This window comes from Neodiprion pinetum, chromosome 3 (genome assembly GCF_021155775.2).
Source record: "Neodiprion pinetum isolate iyNeoPine1 chromosome 3, iyNeoPine1.2, whole genome shotgun sequence".
In the NCBI taxonomy this organism is placed as follows: Eukaryota; Metazoa; Arthropoda; class Insecta; order Hymenoptera; family Diprionidae; genus Neodiprion; species Neodiprion pinetum.
The window spans coordinates 18,469,911-18,484,600 of NC_060234.1; the positions used below are offsets into that span (position 1 = coordinate 18,469,911).

Sequence of the window (14,690 nt, forward strand, 5' to 3'; positions counted from 1 at the left end):
CGCCGTTTTTGCCGAATTTTCGATTTCGCTCTCAGATTTGCGAAAAACGTACTTGAAAGTACGTTATCTTTGAAGTGAGACACAGCGAACAGTGAATTTTTTTTCGAAATTCGGCGAAAACGGCGACACAGATCCATTCTTTATCTTCAAAATGACTCCCTAAGAACCTAATTATCTTCAAAAATGAAGAAATGAGAAGGAAAATCACGAAGCATAAAACAGCAAATTTTTCGCGCCAAAGGCGGGCGGCTGCTAGCGCCACGACCGCGTTGGCCGGCGACCATGCGAATTACAGGCGAAGAGAGTAGACTCAAACCCCCCCACTACAATTCCCCTCGTTCGAATCCTCCTCGTTCCTATCCTCGGCACGTGGATAGTGTTCCGCGCTTTTATTTTTGCTTGTGTTTTTCTACCGTGTTTTTTATTATTTCGAGTCAGTATTTATTCCCGCGATGGCTAAGAAGAGAAGGAATCTGTCTGTGAAGAAGAAGAAAGTACCCGGCATAAAGAGTTTGGCTAAATTTCGGGAAAAAATGAGGTAAATTGAATTATTTATATGATTGATGTCGCACCCTCTCTGACTTCGAGATTCAATCACATGAGTACGAACAATCGCAGGGCTTTGATCTAAGAAAGTACTTTCAAGAGCCGATATTGCTGTTCATAATAGCAGTACAAATTCATTCTCAAGTTTTTTTATACGTATGAAAACATAAACTAGAATGCGTTGTGACGTGTGGTACTAGCCCGGTTTGCATTAGTCGCTAAAATGTGTCATCAATTTGTTACGTGTTCAGGTTAAATGATCGAAATCACTATTCGGCTATTTGCATTAGTGTTTACACTTTGTCGATCATAAGGAATATTCTGATCACTTATTGTGACTACCCAAGTATCCAAGGTAAAATTACAATAAATAGAAAGTTTTCGTTTCTTGAGCACCCGATCTAAGAATGTATGAAGATGAATGTTTACTAGACTGGGCCAAAAAAATTAACTATTTTTTTTTTTTTGAAAAATATATTGAGAATATCATTCAGTATGGCAAAAAAAAAATTTCATGAAATTTTAAGCCCTTAATATTAACTTTAATTGAGAATAACTTTTGAAAAATTAAATTGAGGCAAAAATATTAAGAGATCTTTTTTGTAGAACAATCAATTTCCTTTAAGAATCTGTCATGATCTTTTTTATACATTCATTGATTCGTTAGTCACGAAATTCCAAATTAAAAAAGTCAAATCGAGAAATTATATCAATTTATTAAGCTTAATTACTCGGAAACGGCTTGTCTGACAAAAATCTATAATCAGACCTTTTTTGTAGGGAATTTAATTTTATAAAGGGATAAGTGAACATAAATTTTTTCACTTCAATATTTCGACAGTTCTGACGTAAAACATCAAATTATTACTAAAAATCAAAAATAGCGATGATAGACCTCTTAAAGTTAATATTAAGGGCTTAAAATTTCATGAAATTTTTTTTTTGCCATACTGAATGATATTCTCAATATATTTTTCAAAAAAAAAAATAGTCAATTTTTTTGGCCCCGTCTAATGTTTACATGTTGGAATCTTACGCTTCCGATGGGAAGCACACGCAAGACGGTCAAAGCGGTTAAATAAATGATATGCGGATGTGCAGTATCATTAGTTACGAGAAAATTCATTGTTGGGAGATATGAATTTGAAAAACTGGTGATTTCGAAAAATTAACGACAGAGCCAGGAATCGAACCTGGTATCTAGAGATGTAAAATTACAATGTATCTGGCAGAATTTTCCATACAAAGTAAATACGGCGCGTACGTATTAGGCCACTAAAATACGCGCGTTTTGTTTTTAGAAATAAACTTGACGTACTTCTGGGGTAATCATACATGCATACATTACCTACAAAACAGCCACCCCACAAAACTGTTATCAAATCAGATACTACTGCCAAGTATAATTTATTTAGACACCAATGATGATTTTGATATACTATAACTGATGATGACAAAAAAAAAAAATTGAAACCAAAATTGAAATTGAGAAGAAAAAAAAAATTGCAGTGCGTGATACTTGGCGGGCCCATTTCGATATTGCCATTACAACATTGATATGGCTCGACTTGTATTTTCTTGTGCTTGTTTTAAAAAGACCCGACAAGTGCCACTATATGAAAAAAAAAAAAAAATGACAAGACGATAAGATTTACTATATATATATTATATAACAGTGATACTGTGAAAGTATTCCTGATCTGCTATTCCCTAATTATCGTTGCGCGGCAAATTTGGGCATTCTTCGATCCACCGTCTCCTGGGACCTGGTCATTTTGGTTACTGATTATATTTGTGGTCATTATAATTTATTGCTAAAATTTTTTTCTCGCGTCCATGCATTGCCAAATTTTTTTACGTGTAGAATTGCTGCGAGCCAACAAAACGACGGAGAAATGGTTCGCGAAGTAATGACTTCAGCGGAAGAGGTAACAGAAGATGTTGCTCCGTTTAATGAGGTCGTACTTGCCGACGAATTTCAGGATACCGATTTGTTTTGCTCGGAGACAATGCCTGAATCTCCGATACAGTACGCGAGAAACGACGACGAGACGACTGAGTGCAACACCGCGGAGGATTTCGTGAGTATCCAGCCTGCGACCGAAAGTAATGTTGTCGAAGACATGAATTCAAATTTGCTTGTAGTCGGTAATGCCAAGGCCGAACCAAGTCCCCCATTGGAGTTGACTGGGAGAAGAATAGTAGACATTAGGCATTTTTTAGATAGCATTGCAAAAATTGGTCGTCACTCCCCTTTTGATTGTACTTTTGCAGACATGTGTCCAATATCCGAAAGCCGGACAGGATTCATTACCACCATCACCTTCAAATGTAGTATGTGTAATTTAGTCAAATCAATAACGTCAGAGAATTCTAGTTCAGGTTCCTCAAGCGTCAATGCAGCTATAGTATCCGGTGTAGTGTCCACAGGTGGTGGTTTTTCTCAACTCGCAGAGATTAGTGCATCGGTAGATATGCCATGTATGGCTAAAGAGACTTGGAAAAAATTTCATAGGATAGTTAGCGATACGTATCACGACATTTCACGGGAGCAAATGCTAGAGGCAGGTAGGGAAGAAGCTAGGTTGGCCCGTGAGGCGGGTGACGTTGACGAGGACGGGTACCCTTGCATAGCGGTTGTCGCCGATGGGTCTTGGGCAAAAAGATCGTATAGGACAAAATATGACTCTCTATCAGGTGTAGCAGTAATAGTGGGATTCAAAACCAGAAAAGTTTTATTCATTGGGGTAAGAAATAAATATTGTTCAACGTGTGATAGGAAGCGGGGTGATACCGAGGCATCTGTAGGCGAACATAAATGTGTAAAAAATTGGACGGGTTCTAGTACCGCGATGGAGTCAGACATTATCGTCGAGGGTTTTAAGTGTAGCGTAGAAATGCACGGTATTAAATACGATAAATTAATTGGGGATGGGGATAGTAGTGTTCACCGAAAACTTATCGATGCGCTTCCGTATGGACCGGAAGCACTTGTCAAAAAAATTGAATGCCGCAACCATGTTCTCCGCGTCTATGGAACTCGACTTCGGGATCTCTGTACCAACCGTAAGGTTGGTACTGTGATCCTACGTAATAATTTGCGCAAAAACTTGAGGCGACTACGATATGCCGTAACTTCCGCAATTCGCTACAGGAAAGGGCAAGTAGATCAGCCACTTTACGTTCGAGTCGAGGATTTGCGCAAAGATATTAAAAACAGTCCGAACCATGTTTTCGGGGAACATGGATCATGTGCGGAGAGAGGTTACTTCTGTGACGGTAACCCCAAACCAGGGGAAGTTAACCTGGTCGAGGATATGAAATTGACTGGTGTCTTCCAAGAGATTCAATCGGCAATGTATCGACTCATTGAGCATGCATCGAGCCTCATATGGGACGTGGATAACAACGTAGCTGAGTTATACAACTCACACGTTGCCAAGGCTATAGGTGGCAAAAGAGTCAACTTTGCCCTGCGCGATTCATATGGAGCTCGGTGCGATTCTGCCGTAATGAGAATGAATGCCGGTGGACAATTTCATGTATTAGTGCAGGAAAAATTGACAGGAAGGGTGGGTAAATTCACGAAAAAATATTGCGAAAATAAAACGGGGTCAATAAAAATTAGAAAAAAGGGTTTTAAGGGTAGCAAAAAAACTTTCGTGACCCAGATCGCTGACGCCGACTATGGCCCAGATGCTGCTTGTCCACGGCAATCAGACATGTCGGTGGATGAATTGGCGTCTGCTCAAAGGACATTCGTGCAGAGCTTGTATTCGGAGGACCTATTGGAAATCGAGCGACAAACAATGGGGCAGAGTTCGTCAATCGCATGGTACGAACAGAGAAGAAAGCGTTTGACTGCCTCAATTTTCGGTGAAATTTGTAAGCGAAGGCCACGAACATCTTGTGCTAAATTAGTAGAACGCATCCGCTACGGCGATTTCCATGGAAATTCAAATACAAGGTGGGGCACAGAAAAAGAGCCCATAGCAATAGGTCAGTTCGCTGCCGAACATTCTGTTACTGTTGATAGCAGTGGTCTAGTGGTGGACAAGGCGTTACCCTTCCTTGCGGCATCGCCGGATGGGCTTATAGGTAAAGACGCGGTCGTAGAAGTCAAGTGTCCAGCATCGGCAAAAGAGTTGACTCCAATGGAGGGCATAGAGTCAAAGAAAATTAAATTCATGAAAATAATCGATGGAAAACCAAAGTTAGATCTTTCTCATAATTACATGTATCAGGTCCAAGGTCTTCTACACATTACAAATAGGAAGTGGTGCTATTTTATAGTTTGGACGCCAAAGGGATTGATTTTTGATAAAATAAAACGTGACGATAAATTCTGGACCGAAAAAATGGAGAATAAATTAGCAGATTTCTTTCACTTTTGTTTATTACCCGAGATCGTAGATTCTAGACGCGCCCGACAACTCTCAATCCGCGAACCCCCTCAAATCATCGAAGCCCAGAAGGCCGCGCGTAAGAAAAAGTAAATTCCCGACCGACAGACGATAAAAAACTGTGATATAAATATATGTACATATGTTCATAAATATAATAGCTTTGTATATACCTTACGTGCAATATTTCTGTGATTTATGTTTAGTTAGTTATGTGTATTACTGTGCCAAAAATTTGCTAGTCATATCGTTATAATTATATATCTGATTATTCATTCTAGGAATACTTTTTGCAGTCTGACCAAACTGCGTATATACCTATATATTATGTAAATATTCTGTAGCTTATTTTTTCATTACTATCTGTGACCTGCACTCGTGACGTACTACTTTCCATAGGTTGCGCTTTCTATAGAATTTATTTAGCCATATAATGTATACAATGCTCGATGCCTTGTTATGATATCAATTTTCTCGATCGAGATTACTGTCATGTTTCACTTATACTGTTTCAATTTAATTTCTATGAGATACTTTTCATAAAGATTTCGTGATTATGTTCATTAAGTTTAAACGAGTTTAATTTCACTTTCATCATTTTATATTATTTTTTATCATTTTTTATTTGTTTGGTGCAAACCCGATCATGGTTGGGAGGTAGGGACGGGTTAGGTGGGTCTCTGTTTGATAGCGACCTCCACGTGGTGAGACCTGGGAGATTGATGATATATTCGTTGTTATATCATGAATTTGCTAACAGCTATTCGTTGCAATTTTCAATTTAAAATTACCTGTGACGACGTCTGGTCGGTATTCATAAATAGTTCCGTATTATTTTCGAAACTGTATTAGGAACAGCTCTCAGCCGATCAAGCTTATGCTTTGAGCTGACTCAAGACAGTCCGACAAATCGAACCTGACTATGAATACCGGCTATTAGATTATTACCAGTCCCGTGATCGCATTGCGTAGAAATACGGATGCCGGTGAATATAATTTTTGTTGAAATATTAAGAATGTATATCTATATCATCATACGTACGGGGAATTCTACGTCACGTCAATCAAAAAATGACCTCGTATTTTTTCAATCTATTCATACTTCTTTTCACATGAAATAAAGATAAAAAGAATCGATACGCATTTTGGTGTTCGTCCGAATTATGTTTGTTTTCGAAAGTTACCAGACAATCATTCAATTTTGATGCAAAAGGAGCGCGCATATATCCGGTTCTATTCGACGTAAAGACATCATTTACAGTGCATTCGGAAGGTGAACGAATAAGCTTTCATAAAAAAAATGTTATGTTGAACATTATTGCAAATCCCAATTTTTATAAACAATTCAAATGTTCGACGATTTTTACCTCATTAATGATAAGTTTTTGAATTATAAAAAAAATGGTTTTGGGTTCCTTATTAAATTCTGTATTACTAGTAAATTTTTCAAGTGTAATCTGAAAGGAGTCTCTTTTTTTTCTATTATTCATCAGGTACTGCGTCGTGCCGAGCGCGGCACACTGGGCTGTTTAAAAGTATTTGAATCCGAATGCCCGTGAGGGGTGGAAGAGGCTAGCCGCGTCACCCGCCCCACTCCCACTCACTTGTTTCTTACTCTCTCTCTCGCCACGGTTAACGCGGGAAGCGGAGTAGCCCGCGCTTTCTAGCTAGGCAACGCCCTTAATGAACGCATCTTAGAAAATGATAAGAGAAACAAACATTATATCTGTAATTATTCGGATTATTTATATTACTTCAGTAAAAGCGTATTACGTAAAGTATGTTACAAAATAATAGTAATGATGATGATGATGATGATGATGATGATGATGATGATGACGACGACGATGATGATGATGATGATGATGATGATGATGATGGTGATGACGATGATGATGACGATGACGATGATGATGATGATGATGATGATGACGATGGCGATGATGATGATGATGATGACGATGGCGATGATGATGATAATAATATGTTGCTGCTTGTGTACGTTGTATCGATACAATAAATGCCACTATATGTATTTATCATGCAGCATGCATACCCTGTACTCGGCAGCAGTATACAAGTTGCGGCAGAACTTCGTAATACGCAGGCACACAACACGCAGGTACAAACATACGGACACATTCAACTCTCAGATCAGAGGTAGTGAACTATACAGTGAGACGGCGAAGCATCGCACAAAGAGGAGGCCCCGATCACGGGATACGCTGTGTAATGTATTCCATCTCATTCTTCTGCACGTTCAATCCAACAGATATACATGTTTGTCTCTTTCTACTTAACGCCTCAAGTTTCCGTGTTACACTTGATTTTACTCCTCATAAAATTTCCGTACCGGGCCCTATAACTCAAATCGTTTCTTAAAGAGTAAACTCCAAAAATATCGATCAAGTTCGAAAATTTAAAAAATTTTTTATTCACATACAAATTTCGTGTTTCAGTATTTTAAATTTTAACATATGACGTCACAAAGCTTTACACCCCCCCCCCCCCCCCTGCCCCTTGTCAAACTATGTCGCATTACGGTGATACCCTCCCCCCCCCTGCCCCTTGTCAAACTATGTCGCATTACGGTGATACCCCCCCCCCCGTTAACGTGTGACGTAATTTATGGATGGCCCCTAATGAGCAATCCCTCGCTCATAATAAATACGAGCAAAATCAGGGCAGGAACTTAAATGCATGGAACACTGCGTCGTTCGCGTTTGAGACAATCAAAGAAGAGGAAGCGAGTTGAAAAATTTTTCACGATTCGCTGAAATTATGAATATATTTTTAGCATAAGACAGAAACGAGACGGGAGAGTTCCTTTCTTATCGCATAACCGTTTGTCGTGTGTAAATACGTCGGAGATGAAAAAAAGTGAATTAAAATTGCTCGGTGGTTGCCAGATGCGACATCAAATCGGCGTTGGGTTATCGCGTTGAGACGTTGCGTTTCAGTCGTCTGTTAAGTCGTGCCCGCAGACCTAACGTAACGGAGACAAAGGAAATCGTCGACAGTATCTGCTCAGATATTTTACAGGTCACTTAAGAACGAAGAGTAAACAACAAAGGACAAAGAGCAAAGGACATAAGTTCTCAACGGAGGGGGTAGAGGGTGAAAACGAAGGTAAGAACAAAGAGTGCGTTGTGGAGCCAACAGTGACATGACTACGGTAAGATGCTGTGCTTTTTCCATCTCGTCTTACCAGTCGTGCGAAATGAAACGAGAGATACGCGCGGCGAATATCAAAATCGAAATTTTCTTGGGAAGAATAAACACACCGCTGAAAATGCACCCCAACCTAAGCTCGAGTCCAAATTTCCACGGATTGTAAAATTTACGAGGGACACGAAACGTCGTTGTGAATTAATTCCGGGAATTACTGTAAATATACATCGCAGAAATTGGTTAACATATCACAGGATGCAAGTATAAATTTTTTACTCCATCACTGTGAATTCTAAAGGCTACGAAAAATTCATGCCTGATGTTTACTGTTTGGGCATCTAAGATCATATTTTACGTAATCAATTTATGCGCGGTATATGGTTCAGAAACAATTGGTTGTTGTTAGGTTGAAGGTACACCGTAGGTCCAATTTGAGTTCGAAAACACAGTTCTCTTAAAAAAAATATGCCATTTATGCTTCACAGCGGGGGTTTCCTTGGAATTCATTCTTATCTGAGTTATATACAAGATAACATTTGATTTTCATTGAATTCTTATCAAAATATACCTAAAAACTGATATTTTTTCTATTAAGACTAGTCTTCTGATTACTAATATACCTGCATTTTTTTTTTCAGATCATTACACCGAGAAAAAAAAGTCATTAAATCAGCAAAGTCGGTTTAGTTGGATAAAAAATTGTTGCTCAAATCATTATTTCGTAATATTTCGTGATAATGAATATTTTTTAACATAATAAATTCTGATAAGGCAAATCAACCAATCGAGTTGTTTGAACTATATGGTTGATTTTATTGAAAATTTTTTGGGTCCAAACAATATTTAGTTGTGTTAACTCAATGATCCGGTCGAAATAGTAGGTGCCTGTGGTTGGATGCGTGCAATCGCTTCACCTAAATATTTTTTTTTCCGTCAAAGAATTCAGTATTCCGTGGAATTAAACTTGATCCTCTTGAATCAACCCCCACATGTGATTTAGTAAAGAAATTGATTTCGTCAAATTAGGTCATTTTTATTCTTTCCGTTCAAACTTATACATTGTTGAATGAAATCAATGTACCTTTTGTCAGAAACTTTTGACGATTGAAAGAAACAAATTAAGTTTCTCGGCCTAAATAAATCTACATCGTCTAGGTACTATAATACTTATTTCGTTGATCCAAGTCAGTGAATATAATTCGATTAACTGCAATTGCTTTTGTTGATTTAAATGCGTGTATCGATCGAAACAACAAAAAACTTGTTTCTATACAAATAGTTCAACGAATCCATCTACAATCACGAATAGGCTAGTAAATTTAGCTCTTTTGAATATTTTGTAGGTCGAAAAAACCCACAATACTCTAACGTGCAGAGTAGCTGGGAAAATATAAAGATAACGAAATTCAAGTTTTCAGTGTCTTGAACCAATTACTAAATATATTACTAAATATTTTGTTGATTGCGAACATTTCATCCGTTAACTGAAATATTTCATCGGCCTCTTCACTGCTTTCACGTTGTTAAAATACTGATGAAATCCTTGTATTTTTGCTCGAAATCTCTTCACGTCATCTGGCAGTAGCTTCGTATCACCGAGACAAATATATCACGTCATCTAAGTCAGCGAAAAGTTGACCCGAAATCAATGCGATAGTTTGGTGGATAAAATGTGTGACTAGGTAAGATGATAGACATTTGCGAGTGTTTAATCAGGAACTTAAAATGCGTTTTAATCGACTTGCGAACAATTACAAGTTATTTGCGTTGCCGAAAAATTTACCAACTGCCTTAATTAGGCTGAAAATTTTTATTTTATTTTTTATCAGAATCATTCCAAATGATTGAAACACTACACTGAACTAAACTGAGACAAACTAAATATTCAATTCCGTTAACTGAGATTTTATTGAACATTCGTTGGATCAAAAAGTTTGATATTTAGATTGATAAAATGATTTTCATATCAACTATATAATACAGATCGTGCAACTTAATATTTCGTTGGCTGTAAATCCTCGTATTTGTGTTAAATAATAATTTACCCAACAGAAGTATTTTTCAGTTAGTTCGTGCAACTTACAAATCGTTCTAATAACTAAATATTTGTTTCACCGCCCGTAAAGGGCGCGTTTCGTTGATGAAACAATTTTTTATTTTTTTTTTCTCGATCAAACAACTTTTTTCTCTGAGTGCATAACGGTTGCAATCATGATCCAGATAGTAAAGCAGCAGTGCGTTATGTAATGATATCAATAAAAATATTCATTCTGTTATTCATTGCTACAAACATAAAAATTGGCCAGTTTTACCGCAGACACTGTGCGGGAAGCATATTGTATTCCTTTGTACCGTACGTTTAGTTTCTCTTACGAGTATTAAAATTTAGAAACAAATTGTTACGTATAAAGTTTTCAATGTGAAACTGTACGAAAAGTTTTCACAATGTCTGAAAACGATACGAGTGTTTTACCTGTGAAAGGACTATTACAAACGACGCCGTAAAAGTTGGATAACAAGTCGTGAGATATTTGATAATGATTTTCGTATTATTCAAAAGAAAAAAAAAAAAAAAGAAAACCAATAAACAGAAAAATTGAAATTCGTACAGTAGATGATTTGAATTTTCAAGCTAATATGATCAAGTTCACCGATGAAATAGCAAGTTAGATTATTAGAGATCTTAAAAAGCGTTTAAGTAATTGAATAGATTTCTGAGTTTTTGAACAACGCCGAAGGCTTCATTTCCGAGCCTTTAACATTTTTTTTTCTTTTTTTTTTCAAGGTCTTAATGGAGAATCGCTCAAAAGGAAATGTACCGCCATTGGCCATTTTATTGTCTCCGCAGTTAAGCCCCACTCTGTCAACTCTCTTTTTCAACGGTATTTCTTCATTTACTCTTAAAAAGTTTGGGTGAAAAAATTTAATACAAATGCTATTCAGACTAGATATTTGTTCCAGTTATATGGCGTTTGGGAGGAATCGTTTTGTATGAAATTTAAAGATACAAAACTACAACGTTCTATCGTGGTTTCATCCCCTGCAACAATAAATTCAGCAGTCGAAGTTCATGGTAAATTAGTTTCAATCAACCCATTATAATTCTATTTGAAACAACGCTAATAGCCAAAAAATACGATCGTGCTTTTAGTGGCTGAGATACCACATTGACGACAATCCATAAAGAAATAGAATATTTGCAAAAAAATAAGGATCGCACACTTAAGATTACAGATTCAGCTGATTCAAAATATCCTCACGAAAGCAAAAATCAAGACTGGAATTATTACTACCAACTTCAGAGGCAGCCGCTCAACATTCGTTTTAAGTATTGCATTAAATTCAGACATGGCTTGAAAATTTAAGAAATCCAGAAGAACGGGGATGAAAGAAGATAAACGGATTCTTACAACCTGTAAATACGATTACTGCACCAGCGCTAGGATCAATATTGCAGTTAACTTCCTGCAACTGTACTTGTGATTGTCAGGCAAGACGCGGCTACGAAAAGCAGGTTCAAAGTGCTCTTCAATTTCGACTTCAACTTTCAACAGTTCCAGAAAAGCGAAAGACGCTCATAAACTTACTGCTTACCACTCTACACGACATAAATGATAAGTTGCTGATTTCCTATACAGAAATCCATTTTGTCCGAGTCTCAGGGACACTTCTAAAAAATGTGGAAATTTTTTTTAATACATTTTTTAACTATCTGATTTTTTTCCGGATTTGGCTAAATTTTCGGTCCTATTCTAGTATATTTGTCTTCTATTTCAGGTATACCTAATTAACATACGTAGCATACTTTTGTGCCAGTAATTATTTCAGTTCACATTCTTTGATTTGACTCAGTGGCCCGGTCAACTCGTGTGTTCTGAAAACATGAAAATATACCAATTGGATATACTCGGTTCCTCGCACCCTCAATTGACACGTGTAGAACTCGTATATCGTGACCGCCGATAGGTGTTTAACCTACGAAAATCAATAGGTCGTGCTTACACAGGGAATTCTACGCGGTTTTGACCAAGCTGAAGACCTAATGTCCTCTCCAATTTTCTCCTTGATCATTCCCGATGAAGTTCGGCGTGAAGGAAATCCTGTTCAATAATTACAAAAATCTTACATCACTTGTATCCGAGGTATGAATATAACAAAAAAAAAGAAAAAAAAATCCAATTTTCGTTTAACGAGGTATGTTTGACTTCTTTAAAACTTGAAGGATACGTGTATTATCTCTGAATAATTTATATAATCAAGTATTCTCGTATGTTAGTCATAACGCATCATTTTCGTTCGGAATAATTATTTATTAACTGAACTCCAGAATGATAGTTTGCGTCGTTTCCGGCTAACTTCTGTGTAGCGCAATTTTATCAACGAGGCTTATTTAAAAGTTCCTAGTCCTCGACAAGTATAATGTAGAAGAGGGGATTTTCGACCGTATCAACGATATGGAAAACAACATTCTCGGTGTAGAAAGTCAATAATAATAGTCAAATATTTTAATTTGTCAATAATTAGACTTGCAGAAAGCCAATAATAATAGTCAAACATTTAACTTGTCATTAGTTGGAATTGTTGGCGCCACGATAGCTGGCGTCATGTTTTCATAGGTTATTTTATTATTATTGGGTTGTCACTATCACAGTAATCAACCGCTGATCTAGCATTGCCAACCATGAAGAAATTTCTTTGTATATGAAGAACAAAACTTGTTTTCTTATTAAAAAATATTGTCGTCAAGGCCGGAATCTGAACAAAACTTTGAAGACCTTTGACAAATCTTAACACTGATAGGAAAATCTCTGAAAATGGTCTGAGAAATCTAAATAACGGACGAAAAATAAATCAAATACGAGGTTTCTGAAAGAATCTCCAGCCGATCAAACAGCGTCTTTAATCTGCGAAAGCACTTTATTTGACAAGTTGGTGAGCCTAAATATTAAAAATAAAAACATATCATATAAATAAAAGTTCTTAATATCTCTGTTCCTACAATTCAAATTGCAGGATATAAATCTTGTTGTGTTACCTCGTTCGATAATCATCATTATATATTCCTAAGAAAATTGTCGATGTGACGAAGCGAAAAAAATAAATATATTGCGCATTCCTACAATTATTGAGTTTCAATACCGTCAAACACAATTTTTGAAAGTATGAAATACGAAGAATTATTATGGCACTGTTAGGAAATCTAATGAATTATTGCGGTGCCATCTGAATAAAAAACTTGAAAAATTGTTTTGGCACTATTTAGAGAAATATTCGTCCGACAGGTTGGCAACGCTGCGCTGATTTGTCCTTCTCCGCTGTCCTCTCACTGTGATGGGTGACTTTTGACTCAGTTCCGTCCTCTTGCCAATTAAAATAGACATAAAGCTACTATTATGGCTCCTATAATAATTTAAAAGGTTCCTTCATTTTTTTTTTTTTGGGTATGTTGCAGGTGGTTCGAGTGTCGGTTATAAATGATTCTATGAGTTTAACAGCCTAACCTCGTTGTTACAGATTCATCTGTTGGCCTGTCGCAGGACTTACTTGCATTTTGAATAATTTTTGTAAATATAGACTACCCAGTGAACACAATTATGTCAAACTGATGTCAGAATGACGTCATGTCACGTCATGATTTACGTAAGATGTGAGTCATATATGAGTCACATATGACTCATAATTTCCCACTTCCTGACGTAAGATTCTTACGTAAGATAAATGACGTAAATATGACCTCCAATTGACATCATTATGACTTAACTGACGTCAAAATGACATAACTCTGATGTCATAGAGAAGTAAAGTCGGTACCGGAATCTTACAAAAATATGACGTCCAGCTGACGTACTTGTTATTTAGCTGACGTCAAGATGACTTAAATTTGAGGTAAAATAGTGATGTAAAGTTGCTTACAAAATTGTGACGTCTGGCTGACATGATTATAACTTACCTGACGTCTCGATGACATAACTCTGATGTCATAGTGATAAAAAGTATTTAAGAATGCTTATAATAATATAACTGTTACAACAGAACTTGTAAAGTCAAAATGTTTATATTTTTCATTTATAAATAGTGATTATTTTGTTACTGTACCTCTATTACAATATAATAATTAATTTTGAAATTAGTTTATATATTTTATTTATGACAATATCCTAATATTTTCAATGCTAAAAATATATTTAATGTTTGCATTTAAAGAGAATTTGCGGTAAGTTAAATTTGGACGCTAAATATAAAAGTAAAAATTAAGAAATGTCATATGAAATTCCACTTATGAATTATTAAATCAATACATGATACAACATAGAACATAAATAGAAAAGTATCGTTGATCGTTTTTTTTTATACCGTCGTGACATTAGTATTATGTCACTCGTATGTAAAAGAATGACCGGAAGCTGATGCTTAAGTATGACGTTCATCGTACATCAATTTTACGTAAAAGTATGAGTTGTTTCTTACGTAAGAATATGACGGTATTATGATATCCTTTTGACGTCAGAATATGACTTGTAATTTATGTAATTGTATGATTTATTTCTTACGTAAATAATATATAAATTT

The 14,690-nt window shown here is 36.4% G+C and overlaps 1 protein-coding gene across 6 annotated transcripts in view; it reads right to left on the reverse strand.

Annotated features, from left to right (window-relative positions):
* Positions 1-14,690, reverse strand: part of wake (wide awake) — a 292,797-nt gene that overhangs the window by 223,109 nt on the left and 54,998 nt on the right. The gene's annotated exons all lie outside the window — the stretch shown is intronic.